The following is a 9,598-nucleotide window of genomic DNA, read 5'->3' on the forward strand; positions in this document are numbered from 1 at the left end:
TCTCAGTGAAACTCACACTCTTTCATGACCTTTTTTGTTGTAAATGCTCATGGCCATGAGTGTGGCCAGGAATTTGCTGCAGCTGGAGCTGCAGCATTGATGCTGTCAACAAGGAAGTTGCTGGCTTCATCTTTTCTCTAATGCCATTACAGCTTTACTTAGATCTAGAAGGACTTTGGTGATAAACAAGAGCATTTAGTTGGATTTTTGTGCCAAACTACAACTACCATTTAAGTCTCCAACACAATGCTATTTTATGAGGACTACAATATAACATGCCAGTTCTCTTTTCAAATACTGCCAAGAACACAAAGTCATAAAAGCTTTGTGATGTGGGGAGGCAATATCAAGTTTTATAATACTGAGAGTGGTAGATGAAGATCTTCATGAAAACAAAAAAAAAACCTTGGGAACAACATAAATTTGCGAATACACAATGTGGAGAATTATTATTTCATATGTCAATGTATTTTGCATTGATATTTTGAAAGTGTATTTGAATGTGTTAATTGAAAAAGTCTTTATGATTCTATAATCTTAATTAAATCCGGCTTTTATTTTCCCACAAAAACAGCTCTACTGGACTCTGTTATTCTAGTTATACTTTAACATACTTTACAATATGATCTGAAGGAGCAAAGTACTGAAATATAGTATGTATCTCATCTTACTTCTGTATCATATGTATAGTAAGCATAGTGTATGCAACATCGCTTCAGTGTAAATACATTAGAGTTATATGGAGGGATTGGCTTGTTTTTCTAGATCACCAAATCAGTGCTTTTCCTCAAATTTTGCTTCTTCATCTTTGGTGGACAGGTTAGTGAAAAGCTGAAGAGCTGTCTGTGAACTTTCCACTCAACAAAAAGAAGAAACTTTCATATCCAGATTAATCTCAGAACTGGATGACAAGTTTCTGAGTTTGATGTCAGGAGAAAACTATTTAATTGATGCTTTCAGAAATGCAACCAGATCTGCTCTCAAAGACAAGATGAAGAGTCAGTGGTACAGCCATTGATACCAGTGCTCCCCAAGAGCCACTGCCAAATCCAAGGCTACCTTGAGAAAGGGTTCTTCCAGGACTTCAAGCTTTTCCTGGGAGCAACTGAGCATACTAGATGCTCTCTTCTTGGTATTTGAAGTAATGCTACTTTCACTTCATCCTGTAGCCATGATTATCACTAGAATTACGTTGACTTCAGTGGAATTATTCTCTTCTATATGTTAGTAACTACTGCAAGAATGGTTTCTGGAAGCATTCTTTAAGGAAGGAAAATAGTAATATATAAAGCTGTATGTTTTTATAGGTATTCTTCGATATCTGCATATTACATACTGAAATTCACTAAAATGCTGAAAAGATCCTTTTTGTTTCACTAACTACCTGTTTACATTTAAAAAAAAAAAAAAACACAAGTATTTCCAATATCTAGGGCACTCTGTACATTTAGAAAGCCTATGAAATATAGCCAAAGCCCATTAGAGATATTTTTAATGTAAAAAAATATTTTTTGTAAATATTTCCAAAATCATCATATGCAAATTAAGAATATATTTCCTAGCTGTGTTCCAAGGTTATAAAATCAGATTTCAAGAGCAGATGCTGAATCTTTTGTAGCCCCTTAACAGTAATGGTGTGTGAGGTTTGGATGGGCAAACTAACTCTGATTGCTTGCATATTTAGAAGTAGAAAGGGGAAGAACAAATAAAGAAAAAACTTTTCTTAAAGCACAACTTTTGGTTATGTAGGGGTTCTCTATTTACTAGCACTGTCTTTTGCCAACTTTTTAAAAGCAATAGCTTGTTATTTAATAAAATTTCTCAGAAAAATTCTTACTTTTTTAATATCATGATTGGCAATGAAACAGCAATCACATTATCCTTCAGTGCATTTCTGAATATTAATTTCTTTTGCTGCATAATTTTGACAAACTTTCTTACAACTGTTTTCTTAGTAAGACCTTGAAATGTTGAGGTTACTGTGGAACAACAATGTATCAAAGATGTGGACAAATACTCAGTTCATTAATATTCAGTGCAAATTCTTTTTCGAGCTTTATTACTAAAAAACAGCATACAGGTTAATTCTGACTAACAGTAGTTTTGCTTCTTTTTCTTCAACTGCAATTTAGAAACCTTTTTGCTGTCTGGCTTTTATCCTGTTGTTTAATAAAGAAACATGAATGGTTTTCAGGAAAGAAAAGTAACATATAACAGTGATCTCAGTCCTGCTATAAGCCATTCAGCAAAACACTCCAATTAACATATCAGCAGCATGCCGCACCAAGTCTATAGCTTCTTTACTTGGATTTTGTAGAGCAAAGAGGATCCTACAGTCTTCCAGAGGCTCACTGAGACCTTGGCATCACGAAAAGCATACGGCCGTGGAAGTGAATAGAGCCACAAGCCAGGGATCTCGGTAGATTACTGTCTTGGGAAAGCTCTCTCAATCAAAACTGCCAGTTTTGATTCTTTTTGCTCTATTCTGATTTTGTGGTAATAAATAACACATTCAAGCTGCCGTGAGTAGCATATTGTACTACTTGCAAATGGAAAGACCACTAAATCTAAGCAAAAATCCAAAAGTGCCTACAATTTTGCTTGAATTAATACAACTGTGTAGTTCAAATGTTCCTTCCTACTGAGTAACCAAATGAATCATTTCCACTCTATTTAAAGTACAAATAATAGTGCAGTGTAATTGTGTTTTCATAAATAAAAATATTAGAGTTTTGCTTGTAAAAATTTCTGAATGACTCTGGAAAAAAATACAATAAATGATCATTTGAAACATCATATTTTGAGTAGATGGATTTGGGATTTTTTTTCATCAGTCAGTGGAAAATGTAGCTTTCTTTAAAACTGAAGGTTTGTGCAAACAATATCCATTTTTAGTTTTCTTTCAGGAAAAAGAAAAAGGTTGACTTAAAAAGTCAGGGCATCCCAAGGTAAAACTATTTCATGTGTCAAAATGTTTAAGGTACTTTAAGTTTGCACCGCAGAAATTTTTCTCACATCCCACTGGAATTACAGTATAACTTCCTCAACTCATTATTCTCTGTACTGCTCTCTCCCATTAGATGACCTCGCCTGTGATACCATTTTGTCCTTTATCTCTGAAACAATGCTTCAAAGGACCTGTAGATCAACAAGAAGGAGAACAAAACACACTTGAATTGAATATTTGGGCAGCCCAGGCCCATGTGGACATTTGCCCAACTGAAAAAGCAAGTGGAAACTATTGAAAAGACAATTTATGCACTCCAGTTGCAAGTCATAAATGAAGACCCAAACACAAACTACTGTAGAGAATCTGGACAAGGCATTATTCAGGGTGATATTGTAACTTATAGTTTTATGTGGCAAAGCTCAATTTTCCCAGCTGAATAATAATGGATTTCCTGCCTAATGTGTCTTTTGCTCATAACTCTCCAAAAGAAAACATAAAGATGAGGAAGGAGCTTAATTAAGTGCAAAACAGTGAATATTATTACTCTTTTCCTCGTGTTCAAATGCACTTAATTAATTATGTTCTTACTTTCTTGGTTTTTTTCTTCCTGATGTAGAAATACAAGAAAATTCTGAGGCAGTTTTTAGACCTTAAATGTAAATACTTACGGCAGTATACTGGCATGAACCAATCTTGTAATTTATTTCTCATCAATGAATTTTCAGCTGTTTCTTTACTGCCAAGGGAACAAAGAGGAATAAAAAGATCAAGCCTGTTCTCCTTTAAACTCTTTGAATAATATTTATCTAAACTGTAGAGGATTGTTTTGTTTAAGGACTGTACAAAAATAGGAACATAAAAATTGAAAGGCCAGCTCTGTCTGGCCATGAAGTACCAGACCACGTGCATAGGCTTTAGCACTTGCTCAGCTGGAAAACTCTTCTCTGAACACAACACTAACTTAACCTTGATGACCACCACCATGGGCATATGTGAGGTGATGTCCATGTGCAAGGTTAATCACAGAATCATAGGAGTTGGAAGGGCCATCTGAAGATCACTGAGTCCAACTCACTGCTGAAGCAGGCTCCCTAACTAAGCTGCACAGGAAAACATCCAGGCAAAGTCTGAATATCTCCAGAAAAAGAGACTCCACCACCTCTCCAGGCAGACTGTTCCAGTGCCCTGTCACTTTCAAATTAAAGAATTTTTACCTCATGTTCATGTGGAACTTCCTATGTTCCAGTTTGTGCCCATTACCCCCTGCTCTCTCGCTGGGCACTGTTGAAAAGAGCCCAGCCCCATTCACTTGATTTATTAAATCCACGCATTAGATATTTATAAACATTGATAAGATCCCCTCGCAGTCTTCTCTGGTCTAGGCTGAACAGTCCCAGAATACCTTACCTTTCTTTCTTTTTTTTAATTCTCTGTTCTTTTTGATATGTATACATAGCAGAGGAAAATGATATGAGAAAGAATGGGCTTGATGAATTTAAAAGGGGGACATTACAGAAAGAAAAATCCCTCTTTGTTTTCTTCCCATATGAGTGTCTGGTGAATTTCAGATTCTGAAATTTACTACAGTTGTATTTACAGATAACTGATTTCAGGTGAAATTAGTGTCAGTTTAAAGCACATGATATCATAGCAGTTTCTTTTGCTCTAAATCTTTTCAGGTGGTCTTAGCTCTCTGCAGCTGGTGTGAGCAGGATTTTGTATGGCTTTTTCTTCCAGAAGGGCTGTGAACTCATGTTACTAATTCAGCGCAGGCACTTGAAAAGTATCAGCACTAAACAAGTCAGCCTGCAGTGCAGATAAACTACCAGTACAAATAAAAGTAGAGCCAGAGGTCAAAGCTATCCTCTCTGCTATACCATCAATGCTGTAATTTAATGAGAGGTTTTCAAACACAGATGGATGCTGCAATGACTCTAAGAACCTCAGTTAAATGCAGTGAAAACATATCCTAATACATCAGCATCTCTTACACTTATTGATTTGGCAGACATGCACTCTCAAACAAGTCAGATAAAATGAGCTAAAACTACATTTTTCAGCAAAGTACTCTGATGATCTGTTGCACATCAACAAAACTTTCAAATAGCCTTTAGGAAGTAAAATCTGAAGGAACCTTCTCCATTATCACATCCACTGCCTTGAAAACTAGCAACTACATTGCAGGATCTCCGTTAGGTGACAAAATCTGCCAAAAAACTGTTGAGTTTTTGGTCTTACATTTCCAACAGAAAGTCACTCCAAACCCTGCCAATCTGAGGGCTTGCTTTTCTTCTGATTGTCAGCCTAAACCTCAGACCAGTTAATATCTGGTTTCATGCCTGTACTGTTCTTTTCTTTTAAAACAAAACTAAGATTTTATTTTTGCTAAGCCAAACACTTCTAATGTTACCTGATGGATTAGTGTAATCGTATACACAGTAAACTGAAGTGTATTAGCTCATGTACCTGAATCGTGACATAAGAAAAAAAGAGATCAAAGATACTGTTTTTTCCTGGTCAGGGAATGCCACATACCTATACCTACAGTTCTTGAAATCCTACACTGTAGTAGTGCACTGTAGCATCTGACACTGGACCTGATAGATTACAATAAGGCCAGAAGAGATGGCTTTCACAGCACAAGTGAAATTTTTCACAGCAGTGTTTGTCTCAACTCCAGTTCATATTTACAGCCCTGATTAATTTTCACGGACTTAAAAAAGAAAAAAAGAAAAAAAAAGGCTAATATTTCTACCACCCGCACAGCAGTATCTTGAGCAATAGCTTGTACCTGCCTAAGCGCTGTCTGTTATGTAAGTTTTCCCAGAAAGATAAGTCACAGTGCCCTGAAAAACAAGGTCTATAAGCACCTTCAGAGCAGGCTGGGTTGCTATGCAGCTGGGAAACAACAGGAGAGCTGTTCTGCCACTCCTTGTTTTACACACATAAAAGGCCTTGTATTTCAGTGCTGTCAGACAGTAACAAAACGCCCGTGATAAAGGCAGGAATCCGGTGCAGGCCATTACAGCCCAGCCAGACCCACAGCTCAACTGGATTACTCACTGCCACAGCTGCCACACCTGGTGGGTTCACAGCCTGGCTGCTAGGAAAGGAGAAGAAAACTACAACTGGAGAAAGGGAGGGTTTATGTCTAATGGTTACAAGGCAATAAACACCATAAATTTGTGTATAGTGTGGCAGAATGCAGGGCGAGTCAGAATCAGGGTTAATGCGCACAGGAAAACAATGGCTCCATTCTGAGAGCGCAAAATGTTTACTCAAAGCACCAAACCCTGGAGCTAATGTACTTCTGTATTTTTTTTTTATTTTTATTTTTCCCACCAAGGGCCTTGGTCCAGCAAGCACACAGGAGATGGGAGCTATTAGGGATGGGACTACTGATGCCAGGAGCCAGTAGGGCTTTGGGACACTTCTCTGCAACATGTACATTTTTTCACAGAATCTACAATATCCTTAACATATGCCCCATCTCTGGAGGTGCTCAAGGCCTGGTTGGATGGGCCTTGGGCAGCCTGATCTGGTGGGTGGCAGCCCTGCCCATGGTAGGGGAGGTGGAGCTGGATGGACTTTGAGGTCCCTTCCAACCAAAGCCATTCTACTATTCTATGATTCTATGATATTTTGAGTAACTAAACATAATTTTGATGCATTTATGTGGAGCCTTGATGCACTACTTTCTACTGATACCTTTTTTTCCAGCTGAGTGGTAGCTGGGGCTCCTGTGCAGTAAAGAATCTTTAAACAATGCAGAAAAGTTTCAGGAAATAGTTTCAAACAATGAGAAAGATTTTCATAATAGCTTAACATGAATCACGATGAGATTTAAACATTTATTTGCTGAGGATATATGCTGGATTTTCCATCTTAATCCCACTTGCTAAATACTACATTTGTGTCATGTGATGGGATCTCTTGACTAAAAGAAGAAACTCAACTTTTCTAAGGGGGAAACAAATAAAAACCACCTGCTTTTCAACAGCAACAGTAGGATCACCTCTGCTTTTTTAAGAGGCAGAGCTTGCCTCTGCTGATCTAAAGCATGTCCTTGTCCTCCGCCCAGCCACTGCCTGACGCTGCTGCAGGGTGTTACTCAGCACAGAGGGAGCGGTAGCTGCACTGGGACCAGGTAAGGCTGGGTGAGTCACCAAGCCCCTTGTGGAGAGGCCATAGGTGAGACCATACCTCACCAGAATGCTTGTGCTGATAATTACCAGTGTTGGAAGCAAACACTCGACCTCTCTGGGAAAGATATGTTGTTTTAGAAGATAATTCATTCAAAGCGTATAGAGAGAATGCTGGCAGACATCTGTACTTCGAGAAAATAGCACCTGGTGTGTGCTGTACATCTTGGAGAGCCCTTTTCCTGGGCCAGCACTAAAGGAGGGCATGGCTGTTTTTAAGGTTTTAAAAGCAGCAGTGAATTTGCTTTGTTCTCTGGAGCCTGTGAACTTTGAACTGCTGCTGTCTCCAGAAGGAAAAGAAAAATCTCATGCTGCATAGATCCTCCCGTGCATGCTGGCTTTGGGGTCAGAACTGTTGTGGGAGGAGGATGGTTTTGCAGCTGCCAGTTTAAAGTGGAGAAAAGCTAGAAATTCAACTTCAGGGGAAACTGACACAGCTAGGAGCTGTGTTAAAAACAAGCTGATGCCACTTGACACTTATTTCAAAACATCAGACATTTTACTTCTGTAAAATATGAAATAGTTTTCCATACCAGGGAACAGAAGAAATTTCATAATATTTAAATTATTCCTGCTTTGATCTGTTTAGGAAAAAAAAAAAAACAACAACAACAATAAAAAGAAAGCTTTTTTTTATGATGACTGAAGGTCTGGAGTATGTGCAGAACATGTAGGTCACACAGATGTCTAAGTTCCTAAGCAAAATAATGTGCAGAAGAGCTTCTGGTCTTGCTGTGGGCAAACTGCTTGAAGAGATTTCCTTTTATAGGAAATCAGTGCTAAGGATTTTTCAAAGGAAATTAAATTAGCTTTTTATTCCATTGTATCAGCATTCAAAAATGGCAAATAACTGTAAATATACATGTTTGCTAACACCTCTCTAACCGTGCATTGGATAGGCAGCCAAAAGCTGTTTCAGAACACTGTGGAGCCAACTGAAAGATTAAGACAAAAGCTGCAAATCAAGATTCTTCTCTGACAGCCATTTCATGTAATGAAATGCTTCCAAGTTATGCTTAAACATCAGGCTAGGATTTGAATCTATTTCTAGATCACCATATTAGAAGTACTGTAAATAAAGGCTCTCCAAGACATGTTCTACATCACTTATCTTAAACAAGAATTACTAAAAGAGGACTTCAGTGTTTGACTAACATTAGCTGTGCCTGCCATGTTGGTTGCTAGATCTGCTGAAAACGGCACATCTGCCCCTAAATTCTTGGTCAACAGCAACTGTCCCACATTAGTCAACAGCATGCTCAAGCAGCCAGGAAGGCCAACCACATCCTGAGAAGCACCAAACACGGCATTGCCAGCCAGTCGAGAGAAGGGATTGTTCTGCTCTACACTGCACTGGTGTGGCCTCACATTGACTACTTGTGTGCAGTTTTGGGCACCACAGAACAAAAAGGACATAAAACTATTTAAGAGTGTCCAAATGAGGGCTACAAAGATAGTAAAGGCTCTAGAGAGCAAGGTGTGTGAGGAGCTGAGGTCCCTTGGTTTATTCGTCCCAGAGCAGAGGAGGCTGAGGGGAGGCCTCATGGCAGCTACAGCTCCTCTGGTGACAGCAACAGGGCCCAAGGGAACGTCATGGAGCTGTGTCAGAAGAGGGTCAGGTTGGTTATCAGGAAAAGGTTCTTCACCAGAGGGGGGTGGGCATGGAACAGGCTGCCCAGATCATGGACCCAAGCTGCTGGAGTTCAAGGAGCATTTGGACAACATTCTCAGTCATATGGTCTGATTTTTGTGTAGTCCTGTGTGGAGCCAGGATTTGGATCCCTCTGGGTCCCTTCCAGTATGAGTTGGATATTATGAAAAATTTCTTAGAAAATGTGGTGAGGCTGCCCAGGGCAGTGGTGGAGTCACCATCCCTGGAGATGTTCAAGAAACTTTGAGATGTGGCAGTGAGTAACGTGGCATGGTGGGGATGGGTTGATGGTTGGACCAGGTGATCTTGGAGGTCTTTTCCAACCTTAATGGTTCAGTGATTCTATGGTTCTATTTACCATACATTGTTAAAATACATAACTGGGGAACACAGTGTCACTGAGAAGACTGCAGTAAGACTGGTTCCCTGGTGAGCATCACTGGTAGCACTATGACCAGCTGCTTCAAAAATTATTTATAACAGGTGAGTGTGATCTTAGAAAGAGCAATTAGGTAAGCACCCTCTATAACCAAGGATGCATGGGAAGTGTATTTAATTCTTTCGCCATCATGAATAATCAGTTATGTCTTTGACAGCATCAATTAATGAGGTGTATCCAGGAGAGATCTCTGCCAGATAGGAGTGGGAAGGATATAGCTGGGAGCACGTTAAAAAGAGGATTACAGGAATTGCCAGAAGGCTGCGCTAAAACAGCTCACCATTTTCCCACGAAAGTGTATATTCCCCTATCAGTCACTCATTAATTTATCAGTTGGTTGTCACAGTTTCTTTATA

The sequence above is a fragment of the Numida meleagris genome, chromosome 2 (genome assembly GCF_002078875.1).
Source record: "Numida meleagris isolate 19003 breed g44 Domestic line chromosome 2, NumMel1.0, whole genome shotgun sequence".
Classification (NCBI taxonomy): Eukaryota; Metazoa; Chordata; class Aves; order Galliformes; family Numididae; genus Numida; species Numida meleagris.